The sequence below is a fragment of the Panthera leo genome, chromosome C1, assembly GCF_018350215.1.
Source record: "Panthera leo isolate Ple1 chromosome C1, P.leo_Ple1_pat1.1, whole genome shotgun sequence".
In the NCBI taxonomy this organism is placed as follows: Eukaryota; Metazoa; Chordata; class Mammalia; order Carnivora; family Felidae; genus Panthera; species Panthera leo.
Window position 1 is genome coordinate 122,685,821 of NC_056686.1, and position 12,727 is coordinate 122,698,547.

The window sequence follows — 12,727 nt, forward strand, 5'->3', positions numbered from 1 at the left end:
CAGGTCAGGGGAGGAGAGACTGGCGGGGGTGGGGGCGGGGGGGGCGTGCCGTTTTTCTCCTCACAACCACCAAGGTGGGGTCTCAGGGATCTGACCTCGGGGCCCCGTGGAGGCGGGACCCGCCCACACCAAACCACGCCCCTCCACTCAGGATTTGATGCTGATGAACCAGGTGGACCTCTCCTCCAGACCAGACTAGCCGTGTTGCATTGCCTGGTTTACTTCTCAGACAGTTCTTATTATATAAATACACTCTTCCTTCCTTTTGTCCTTCTTATCTCTTCCCTCCTCTAGTCTGGTTACTCTGGTTGTTGGTTAAGCAGACATATTTAATCCATTCTCTTGGTACATGTTCTATACCTCCTTTATTTTCCTTTCTCTCTCTCTGGATTAATCTGTATAGTTTCTCTGTCTGGCCAATTCTATTTTCTTTTCTTTTTCCCCACCCCCTTCTTTATTTTCCTTACTCTCTCTCTCTCTCTCTCTCTCTCTCTGGATTAAGCTGTATAATTTATCCGGTCAATTTTCTTTTCTTTTCTTTTTTCCCACCCCCTTCTTTATTTTCCTTTCTCTCTCTGTGGATTAAGCCATATAGTTTCTCTGTCTGGTCAATTTTTATTTTTTCTTTTTCCTAACCCCTGTAATTTCCCTCTTTGTGTGACATAAGGCCTCTTCCATCAGCAGTGCCTCCACCCTGTTGTTTTCTTGTAGCTGGTGTTTCTGTTTTTTTGTTTTTGTTTTGTTTGTGTGTGTGTTTGCATGTTTTTGTTTTCTGTTTGTTTGTTTGTTTTCCTTTCCAGGGCTACTTCAATGAAGAAATCAAAACACACCTGGGGGAAAGGTCCAAAACATCACTACGAGTTGGGAGATAAACTACCCACAGTCACAACAGAGAGCAAGTACCACTCTCCAAAACACAACTTCTGAAGGGCCAGGCCCTGGACAGTGTATGACCCCTCTTTTTTTTTTTTAACGTTTGTTTATTTTTCAGAGAGACAGAGACCAAGTACAAGCAGGGGAGGGTCAGAGAGAGAGGGAGACACAGAATCTGAAGAAGGCTTCAGGCTCTGAGCTGTCAGCACACAGCCCGATGTGGGGCTCGAATTCACGAACCATGAGATCATGACCTAAGCTGAAGTCAGACGCTTAACTGACTGAGCCACCAAGGCACCCCGACCCTTCTTTAATATATTAGGGCTCTTAGGTGCAGGGTATATAACAAGCTTTTAAACACATAAGGGACAGAAAATTAGCCAAAATGATGAAATGGAAGAATTCTCCTAAAAAGAAATTCCAGGAAGAAATGACAGCTAAAGAATTGCTCAAAACAGATATAAACAATATAACTGAACAAGAATTTAGAATAATAGTCATAAGACTAATCTCTGGGCTTGAGAAAAGCATAGAAGACAGCAGAGAATCTATTACTGCAGAGATCAAGGAACTAAAAAATTCTAATGATGAATTAAAAATGCTATAAATGAGGTGCAAAATAAACTTGAGGTGGTCACAGCAAAGATTGAAGAGGCAGAGGGGAGAATAGGTGAATTAGAAGATAAAATTATGGAAAAAGAGGAAGCTGAGAAAAAGAGAGATAAAAAAAAAACTCTGGATCATGAGGGAACGGAACTATATCTATATCATAGGAGTTCCAGAAGAAGAAGAGAGAGAAAGGGGCCGATGTTGAACAAAACATAGCTGAGAACTTCTCCCACCTAGAGAAGGAAACATTGAAATCCAGGAGGCACAGAGAACTCCCTTCAGATGTAACTTGAATCAATTTTCTGCACAACATATCACAGTGAAACTGGCAAAATACAAAGATGAAGAGAGAATTCTGAAAGCAGCTAGGGATAAACAGGCTTTAACATACAAGGGTAGACACATAGGGGTAGTAGCAGACCTATATACTGAAACTTGGCAGGCCAGAAGGGAGTGGCAGGAAATATTCAATGTGCTGAATAGGAAAAATATGCAGCCAAGAATCCTTTATCCAGCAAACCTGTCATTCAGAATAGAAGGAGAGATAAAGGTTTTCCCAAACAAACAAAAACTAAAGGAATTCATCACCACTAAACCAGCCCTACAAGAGATCCTAAGGGGGACTCTGTGAGTGAAATGTTGCAAGGGCCACAAAGCACCAGAGACATCACTACAAACATGAAACCTACAGATAACACAATCAGAAACATAAGCAATCTTATTGGTAAGAGTGTGGTAATTGCAGGGGGCTTTAATATTCCATTTACAACAATGGACACATCCTCTAGGCAGAAAATCAATAAACAAACAATGGCCCTGAATGACAGGCTGGACCAGATGGACTTGACAGATATATTTAGAACTTTTCATTCTAAAACAGCAGAATACGCATTCTTCTCGAGTGCACATGGAACATTCTCCAAGATAGATCACATCCTGGGTCACAAAACAGCCCTCAAAAAATATAAAATAATTGAGATCATAGCATGCACACTTTCAGATCACAATGCTATGAAACTTGAAATCAACCACAGGAAAAAATTTGGAAAACCTCCAAATGAATGGAGGTTAAAGAACATCCTACTGAAGAAGGAATGGGTCAACCAGGCAAATAAAGAAGAAATTAAAAAATATGGAAACAAATGAAAATGAAAACAAAACAATCAAAACCCTTTGGGATGCAACAGAGGCAGTCCTAAGAGGAAAATACATTGAATCCAGGCTATCTCAAGAAACAAGGAAAATCCCAAATACAAAATCTAACAGCACGCCTATAGGAACTAGAAGCAGAAAAACAAAGAAAGCCAAAACCCAGAAAAAGAAGAGAAACAATAAAGATCAGAGAAGAAATAAACAATATAGATCCAAAAACAAAAAATGGGAGAACAGATCAATGAAACTAAGAGTTGGTTTTTTGAAAAAATAAACAAAATTGATAAACCCCTTGCCAGACTTCTCAAAAAGAAAACAGAGAGGACCCAAATAGATAGAATCACGAATGAAAATGGATTTATCGGAACCAATCCCTCAGAAATACAAGCAATTATCAGAGAATACTATAAAAAATTATATGCCAACAAACTGGACAACCTGGAAGAGATGGGCAAATTCCTGGGCACCCACACACTACCAAAACTCAAACGGGAAGAAATAGAAAATTTGAACAGACCCATAACTAGTAAAGAAATTGAATTAGTTATCAAAAGTCTCCCAACAAATAAGAGTCCTGGAGCAAATGGCTTCCCTGGGGAATTCTACCAGACATTTAAAGCAGAGTTAATACCTATACTTCTCAAGATGTTCCAAAGAAATAGAAATGGAAGGAAAACTTCCAGACTCGTTCTATGAAGCCAGCATTACCTTGATTCACAAACCAGACAGAGACCCCACAAAAAAAGACAATTACAGGTCAATATCCTTGATGAACATTGATACAAAAATTCTCAACGAGATACTAGCAAATCATATTCAACAGCATACAAAAAAAATTATTCACCATGATCAAGTGGGATTCATTCGTGGACTGCAGGGCTGGTTCAGTATTCACAAATTAATCAATGTGATACATCACATTAATAAAAGAAAAGATAAGAACCATATCTTTTGATCCTGTCAGTAGATGCAGAAAAAGTATTTGACAAAATACAATATCCTTTCTTAATAAAAACCCTCAAGAAATTCAGGATAGAAGGAACATACTTAAACATCATAAAAGCCATATGTTAAAAGTCCACAGCTAATGTCATCCTCAATGGGGAAAAACTGAGAGTTTTCCCCCTAAAATCAGGAACACGACAGGGATGTCCACTCTCACCACTGTTGTTTAACATAGTGTTGGAAGTCCTGGCATCAGCAGTCAGACAACAAAAAGAAATCAAAGGCATCAAAAATGGCAAAGAAGAAATCAAACTTTCACTTTTCACAGACTACATGATACTCTACATGGAAAACCTAAAAGACTCCACCAAAAGACTGCTAGAACTGATACATGAATTCAGCAAAGTCACAGGGTACAAAATCAATGTACAGAAATCAGTTGCATTTTTATACACCAATAATGAAGCAACAGAAAGAGAAATAAAGAAATGGATCCCATTCACAATTGCACCAAGAACCATAAAATACCTAGGAATAAACCTAACCAAAGATGTAAAAGATCTGTATGCTGAAAACTATAGAAAGCTTATGAAATAAATTGAAGAAGATATAAAGAAACGGAAAAACATTCCATGCTCATGGATTGGAAGCACAAATATTGTTAAAATGTCAATACTGGGGCGCCTGGGTGGCGCAGTCGGTTAAGCGGCCGACTTCAGCCAGGTCACGATCTCGCGGTCCGTGAGTTCGAGCCCCGCGTCAGGCTCTGGGCTGATGGCTCGGAGCCTGGAGCCTGTTTCCGATTCTGTGTCTCCCTCTCTCTCTGCCCCTCCCCCGTTCATGCTCTGTCTCTCTCTGTCCCAAAAATAAATTAAAAAAAAAAAAAAAAAAAAAAATGTCAATACTACCCAAAGCAATCTACACATTCAATGCAACCCCAAACAAAATTGTACTGGCATTCTTCTCAAAGCTAGAACAAACAATCTTAAAATGTGTGTGGCACCACAAAAGTCCCCAAATAGCCAAAGTAATATTGAAGAAGAAAACCAAAGCGGGAGACATCACAATCCCAGACTTCAGCTTCTACTACAAAGCTGTAATCATCAAGACAGTATGGTACTGGCACAAGAACAGACACATAGAGCAATGGAATAGAACAGAGAACCCAGAATGAGTGAGTAAAGTAAGTCAGTCAGAGAAGGACAGGTATCTTCTGTTTTCACTCATATGTGGAGCCTGAGAAACTTAACAGAAGACCATGGGGGAAGGGAAGGGGAAAAACAATAGTTACAGATAGGGAGGGAGGCAAACCATAAGAGACTCTTAAATACAGAAAACAAACTAAGGTTGGATAGAGTGGTAGGGGAGAGGGAAAATGGGCATTGAGGAGGGCACTTTATGGGATGAGCACTGGGTGTTGTATATAAGCCAGTTTGATGATAAATTATATTTTAAAAATTAAAAAATTATGAAATAAAAATACATATCAAAAAGGACTAAAATGGAGTAAGGGCCATTTTAAGAGTTGGGTTAGGTCGGTAACATCAGGATGATATTATTGCACTAATGTCTAAACCTACTAAGATATAACTATAATGATTGTGTAATTAATTAATGAGAACTACTTGTCCCTCAAAAGGAAAAAAAAAACTGAGTCCCATCTTAAGATACTGGTTGAGCAAAATGAGAAAAAAAAAAATCAAAGATGTTAGAAGCGCAAAAAGACTACAGAAAAATTTGCCCCTTTCCCAAGAGTGATTATGAACTGGATTAAAATGCCCCAGCTCTGTCTCCCTTTGTTTCCAAAGTTTGAAGAGAGCTAACAAATATTTCCATAGCCGAATGTGTATGGCAGAATTTTTCTTTTCATTTTACGGCTTTTATTTTTAAGGCAAAATAATATACAGGTATTTTGTACAAAATGCAAATGATGTAGAAATGTTTGGAATATCTAAATGAAAACGTGGTTTTAGGGTCATATCCCCTGGGACTAGATTAGAGACTACCTTCCACTCACATCTTGTAAACTCAAATGCTTCAGAAAGGCACACAGCTTCTCGCTGCCCAGTGACATGCCAACTAGAGGGCGGGCACACACACACACACACACACAAACACACAAACACACAATATGGGATGATGGACTACGACTCCATAGTGGCAAATAAAACATCCATTTGGAAAAGGGTGACTCCAGCAACACGTGGCAGTCACTGGCTTATTATGATTTTGTTAAATCCCACAGGGCAAAGATTGCAAAGGTGCCTTCTCAGGCCTCAAAGTAAGTTGGCCATTGGCTCACGTGGTTCTCTGTGTGTATCCTTGGAGAACATGTAGGTTTTGGAGGGCGTGCTTTTCACTGTAGGCTGATAGCCCACTTCCTGCTGAGGCAGGTTTGAGATCAACAGCATTATTTCAGAGGCTGAACAATTACAGATTTTCATGGATAAAGATAAGAGTTACTTATAGCAACAAAATTCCTTCAAAAATTTGCTAAGCTTCTTGCCTATTTAATTTTCCTGCACTCACTCTGGGCACAAGGTCTTATCTTGACCTCATCTCTAGGCCTAAGACTAGAATGTAAAGGTTGGCAAACTTTCCTGTAAAAGGGCTAAATAGTAAATATTTTGGACTTAGTGGGCCCAAAGGCAAAATCAAGAGTGTTATATAGGGAGTTACGTAGTAAGAGAGCAAACAAATGTGCACATTTTTTCTCACCTGTTTTAAGGTTGGGCAGGGCCATATGAAAACAAGTGGCCTGTCAGATTCACCTGATGGACTGCAGTTTGCCAACCACTGCAGAGTCTGTTATTCTTGGCCTGTGCACTGCATACCCTCCCATTAATCTTCACAGTGGCCACCTTGAACCCATTGAGACAGTAGGCATTAGAGCAAAGACAACACCCTACCTGATCTTTGTCACTATTATTATTCTACTTTGCTTATGGTGATGCAGAGAACTCATAACAGAGGACACAAGAGATAGACCTACAGCCATAAGCTATATCCTGGTAAAGAGTCCCTATCAACCACTTCAGTTTGCAATACAAACGTCCTTGGTATTTTCAGCCCCGCCGGGTCCCCAGTATGACTGCACTGTCAGTTGCTTAGATTGCCGGACACAGGTAGAATCCTATTTTAGCAAAGCCATGCTCCCTTCCCCCAATGCCTACAAGCTGTTAACCCTGGCCAGAGCTCATCTTTTATATGACAAGAGTATCAACAGACACCACACTGTAAAAACTTCCCACCAGTTCCCTAATACTATGGACTCAGTCTGCCCCTGCTCTGCCTCCCTGTGAACTCAGAGAAGAGTTTTTACTCTTGTTTTGCCACCGCAGACCAAGGCTTGCCAGCTTGTTAGCCTGTGATCTGTGTCTTTTCACCCACTACCTGACCACTTCAACTAATCCTATGCCACATGCTTAGGGGCTATTACTTGCAGCCTCTCACTTCAGGAACCAAATTCCATCTTGCAGCTATTGTATTTTTGGCTTTGATCTTACAGTCTAGGATTATTGCATCAGCTCCCAGGGAGCAGGATGAGGGGAGAGATAAAATCAAAAGGGAAAAGGGGCAAGCCTTTAAAACGTGAAGCTAAATGCTGCTTGACAATAAGTGGTAAAAAACAAAATTCCAAACCAATTAGTCTGACTCAGGAGCCTCATGTTCTTACCATAGGGTCACCCAGCTTCTATGTAGGTATACAGAGTGTGGGGGTGCCTGTCCAACATGCATACACATAGATTCTGGTGAAGAAAACAGCTATGGGCTTCTTCTCCAGTGGCTTTTGGATTCATAACATGTCTTAGCAAAATTATGAGACTAAGTTTGAAAAAATAAAGTGGAAAAAGGAAGTGATGGTCTATCAACAGTTGAATGGGGGGTGCCTGAATGACTCAGTTGGTTAAGCATCCAACTTCAGCTCAGGTCATGATCTCGAGGTTTTTGAGTTCCAGCTCCACGCCAGGCTCTGCGCTGACAGCTCGGAGCCAGGAGCCTGCTTCGGATTCTGTGTCTCCCTCTCTCTCTCTCTCTCTCTGCCCCTCCCCCACTCATGCTCTGTCTCTCTCTGTCTCTCAAAAATGAATAAATGTAATTTTTTTAAAAAAAAAACAGTTGAATGGGTACCCAAAATGTGGTATATATCCATACAGTGAAATATCATTTGGTCATAAAAAGGATGAAGTACTGATACATGCTACAACATGGATGAACATTGAAAACATCAAGCCAAGTAAAAGAAGCCAGTTACAAAGGACCACATATTATATGACTCCATTCATGTGAAATGCCCAAAATAGGGAAATCCATAGAGACAATAAATTAGTGGTTGCCAGGGGCTGGGAAAGTGGGGGATGGGGAGTGATGGGTGTGGGTAGAGGGGTTCTCTTTGGGGTTCTAAAAATTGATTGTGGTGATGGTTGCCCAACTCTGAGAACATACTAAAAAACATTAAATTACATACTATAAATGGATGAATTGTGTAGTATGCAAATTATATCTCAATATAGGTGTTGCCAAATAAAAAGCCCAAGGTGATGCTACAAGAGGAAAGTTAACACCGGGCAGTAGCTTGATGACACATGAGCATTGCATGTGCTTGGAGAAATAGCTCATGCCATTAGTCACGCTAGTGAAAGAGTGCCACAGCAAAGCCACGCCCATGTTAGGAATCACAAATTGCAGTAACTGCCCTACAGATTAACAAAAGGAAAAGAAAATGAAGATTTTTTTTTAAGAACTATGACAATCAAGGAGTACAGGATACATGAACTTTCCTTCTAAACCGTTAAAATATTTTAATCTTTGTTATAGACTAATTAACCATCCTTGACATGTTTCATGATTCAACATAGGGCCAAACATTCTGCACTTGCACTGAGAATCATATGAACAGGGAGAGCTTTCTCTAGCTGTGCTGTCTCTTTAGGACAATATAGATGGTGCCAGCACTCTCCTCCACTCAGTGCCTGCCTTCACCTAGGCAATTACTCAGGATTCTACTTATTGTAGCATCAGAGATCCAAATGATCCATCTCCTCTTAGTTTATAGTCAAGCAACCATATTACCCTGATGTTAAGTGACTTTTCCAAAGTGATGAATCCAGTGGGGGCAGAGTTCCTTACCTCCCAGACCAGGATGTTTTAACTTATACCATGTTCAATCCCAAAATAGCAATGAACAAATGTTATGAAAATTTTCAAAGGTTAAGAAACTCAATTTTTGTTTAATTTATTTATCCACTTTGAGAAAAAGAGAGAGAGAGCATAGGGAAGGGACAGAGAGAAAGGGAGAGAGAGAGAACCCCAAGCAGGCTCTGTGCTGTCAGTGCAGAGCCTAATGTGGGGCGCAAACTCACAACCTGAGCCAAAACCAAGAGTTGGACACAACTGACTGAGCCACCCAGGTGCCTCAGAACTCAATTTAATGCAAATATTCTCAATATTTAACAGAGACAAAAGTATTATTGTGGAATAAGAGGGACAAATAGAGGGACAAAAACGTATGTGTGCCTACTCACTCAGGGATCTAAGGAGGAAGAATTCTTGCAAGCCAGATCAGCCCCTGGGTTGTTCTGCAGTGTGGAGATTCTGGAAAGGGCAAAGGGAAAATGGAGAGAATAACTGTGTTTACAACCACCAGTTGATGGTTTTCAGGGACAGGGAAATGAGAGCAGAAGGGAAAGACTTTCAGAAGGCAAAGGATATTAAAAGGAGCAGCAATGGGAGAAAAACTATCTTAAAGAGGGTGGCCATGTATTAAGAACATACTAGCCTCTTTCTCATTTCAATAAAAAATTGAGTAAAGCACTGAAATATTTTGTATAATCTTTTGGCCACCATATTGCTCCTTTGAACATAACAAACCCGCCCAAACTGAGCCTTGAGGTATTCTATAATTTAGTCAAGTTAAATTGATAATCAAATTATTCTATCAAAGTCACCTAAATAGTAATCAGGAGAACAGGGCTCTCAGAACCTCTTTTAACATACCATTTTTTTACTCTTAATTATTGCAGTGTGTGAGCTACAACTAGTAGCGAATATTTAGAAAGCAGAGAAGTTCTTACTCATCTTTGTATCCCCAAAGTACCTAATACTGCTTTTACATAGGTGTGAGCATTGTCAATATTTATCAAGTTAACAAACTATCTGAACTTTCTGATTATTCTCACATGTGAAAAAGACACAGGAGAGCAGTGCCTGGGGCTCTGTGGTAGAGCTGGTCATTATCCCCCAGGATCGTCTAGGATACCTTGGCTGGTGTTGGGAAGAACAATACAGGCTCAATTTCCATAAAGTGCAGTCCTAAATTTTAGATTCGGGGATTGATGTTTGGCTTGTAATAGATTCTCTTCTGGAAAAAGAAAAGAAAGACAGGGAGCAAAGGGTGAGCTCAGAAGACCATTCCAGGAAATAAATCTGAATCAGAAGCAGCAGGGAGAGTTTTTTTGAGAAGATGGTCAAAACACATCAGCCCAAAGATAACAAGAGTTCAAAAGATCCCAAGTTATTTAGTTGAAAGACAGTTCTAATGCTTTTTCTTGCATACAGCCTATCAGAGCTGAAACAAGTAAACTAGAAGACTTCAGACAATATCATTAAAGGTATTTCCTTAGAAACCCAAGCTTGGAAATCCAACCAGCTCTCAGTCGGCCAGCGGTTGGCAGTTCGATCTGTGAATCCAGACTAATTCTTCATCTCTTTGAGATCCCTGCTAACTGCTTTTTAACACTTCACCAACTCCCTCAAGCCTGGGAGGGAGCATAAAAAGAAAAATCAAAATGGTTCATCCAGGAAGCTGGATTATGAGGGCTTTTTTCTGTCCTCTGTCTGGAAAGTGATATTTATCTCTAAACCACAATGTCTACCATTGACCAAATTTTAGGGCCTGTTTCTTTCTGTAGAAGTCAAGTTATGCTAGATTGCACTACAATAACAAACAACCCCCAAATCTTAAAAGCTTAAAAAACAATAGTTTACTTCTCAGTATATGCAAGTTCTGACACCTTCCAGGTAGCTGTCTTGGGTGTTATATCACCTACCATCCCAACTTGTATGGTCACTGTAGAAGAGGAAGAGAAAACATGGACAACCACACCAGTTGTTGTTGTTGTTGTTGTTGTTGTTGTTTAATTTTCTGGTATTCTTAGTTTGCTTCTTTAGAGTACAAGGATTATTTTCCTCTTTTTCCTTTTGTCTAAATTGAGATTTAATTGACATTTAACTTTATATTAATTTTAGGGGTACAAGAGAATGACTTGATACTTGTATATCGGGATATGATCATCGCAGTAATTCTAGTTAACATCCATCACCATGTGTAGTTACACATTGTTTTTTCTTATGATGAGAACCTTTAAGGTTTACTTCCTTAGCAACTTGTAAATAAGCAATATGCAGCAACATTCGTTACGGTCACAAACCAGTTCTTAAACATTTCCCCCCAGAAGTGACCCATACCTCTCCCACTCACATTTCATTGACCAAAAAGATCACATGGAACATCCGTCTTCAGAGGCTGGGGAAGTAAAATCATACTGGTTGTCTAAAGGTAGGAAAGCAGGAAATATTGGTTGGCAGCAATAGTATCTTCCACACATGTTCTGCTCCTAAATATTAAGAAGACTTACTATTGTTTGCTTTTTACTTTGATTTCTGAAAGCCTCAAGCATGGCAGGGAGTTCTATCCAGATGCTTGGGAGTAAGAGAGCTCGAAAGAACTACCTTGTGAAACACTAGTCTGGCCACCCTCATCCTGACCATCCTCTGACATCAATTACTTTTTCAAAGCTACCCTTCAGATACTATGGCGACCTGCAGGGCTGTGTTGGCAGGGCACATTCAATAGGGTTCCATTTTAATGAGCCATCCTCAGTTCTTTCATCACTCCTTATAAGGGATGCCAAGCATCTGTACAACTAGAGAACATTGTATGACTTTGGAACCAAGTTTCAGAAAGTCTAAACTAATAACACTGTTAAAAACACAACCATTTCACACGCAGCATGTTACAGACTGGAAGCTTGAGGCCCAGAAATGAAGTGACAAGTCGTAATTATGAAGCTAATACATAGCTGTTGTTTTAAGTTGTTAAATGTGTAGTAGTTTGTTACAACAAAATCGAAAACTAATACAAAGTGATAGTTTCCCAAGAGTATTTATATTTTAACTAGGCTCAAATTAAGACCTAATGTACTAAAAAAGCACTAGGCAATAAAAAGCTCTTGACATTATACAGTCACCCCCACAGGTCATTCAAAACAAAATTTAGTTTTTGAAATGTTTATATGTATGGTATAATTAAAGTAAATTTCTTACAGATTTTCTGATTTTGAGAATCTGGATCTTTCTACCAGCACAATATTTTTCTCCCTATTCTCTTTTTACTAGATAATGCACCATTGATTTTTAAAATAAGACAAGGAGCTTTAAAGTTAATGTCTAATTATGGAATTTCAGAACACAAGATAAGAATGGGGCAGGTGGGGGTGCCTGGGTTAAGCATACAATTCTTGGATTTGGCTCAGGTCATGATCTCACAGTTCCTGCGTTCAAGCCCCACATCAGGCTCTGTGCTGACAGTGAAGAGCCCGCTTGGGATATTCTCTCTCTCTCTCTCTCTCTCTCTCTCTCTCTCAAAATAAATAAATAAGATTAAAAATATTTTTAAAATAATAAACTTTAAAAAAAAGAATGGGGGCACATAAGGAATGCTTCCCTGGGGTCCAGAAACCATCTCAATCACACCTAGCCTTCCAGTCAGCAGGCCACCACCGGGGTAACCTGGTTTCATGGCAGCAGGCATCAGCAGGTGTTCCTTTATTCTCCCCATTGGGTTCTCTCATCCTTCCTGTATTATTTTTGACCTGGGCTTCTACTGCCATCCCCTCCAGCTACATCAGAAAACTAAACAATACACACTGGAATTGTCAGATGCCTTTCAAATTATATTCAGGTTGCTTCCGAGGTGGGAGAAACCAATGAGGCCAACAGACAATGCCAAGGCCTGCGACTGCCAGGCTCAGTTGCATGCAGCCAGCCAGCACCCCACTACAAATAGACCAGAGGCTACTGAGGCAACTGTCCCCTTCAGACCAACACTCTTAGCCATTGCTTGCAGAGGGCCCACTGGGAAAGAGGC

General features: G+C 40.0%; 1 long non-coding RNA gene across 25 annotated transcripts in view; it reads right to left on the bottom strand.

Moving 5' to 3' along the window:
- LOC122225819 overlaps positions 1-12,727 on the bottom strand; it is a 166,118-nt gene that overhangs the window by 113,041 nt on the left and 40,350 nt on the right. For 14 of the 25 annotated variants that reach the window (XR_006205378.1, XR_006205377.1, XR_006205376.1 and 11 more), the window contains 2 exons: positions 11,060-11,195; positions 9,105-10,783 (listed from right to left, as the gene is read on the bottom strand). The exons of 1 other annotated variant lie outside the window; for it this stretch is intronic. This is a non-coding gene — a long non-coding RNA (uncharacterized LOC122225819). The remainder of the gene's footprint in view (positions 1-9,104; positions 10,784-11,059; positions 11,196-12,727) is intronic. 10 more of the 25 variants (XR_006205380.1, XR_006205385.1, XR_006205375.1 and 7 more) reach the window with 10 other exon arrangements.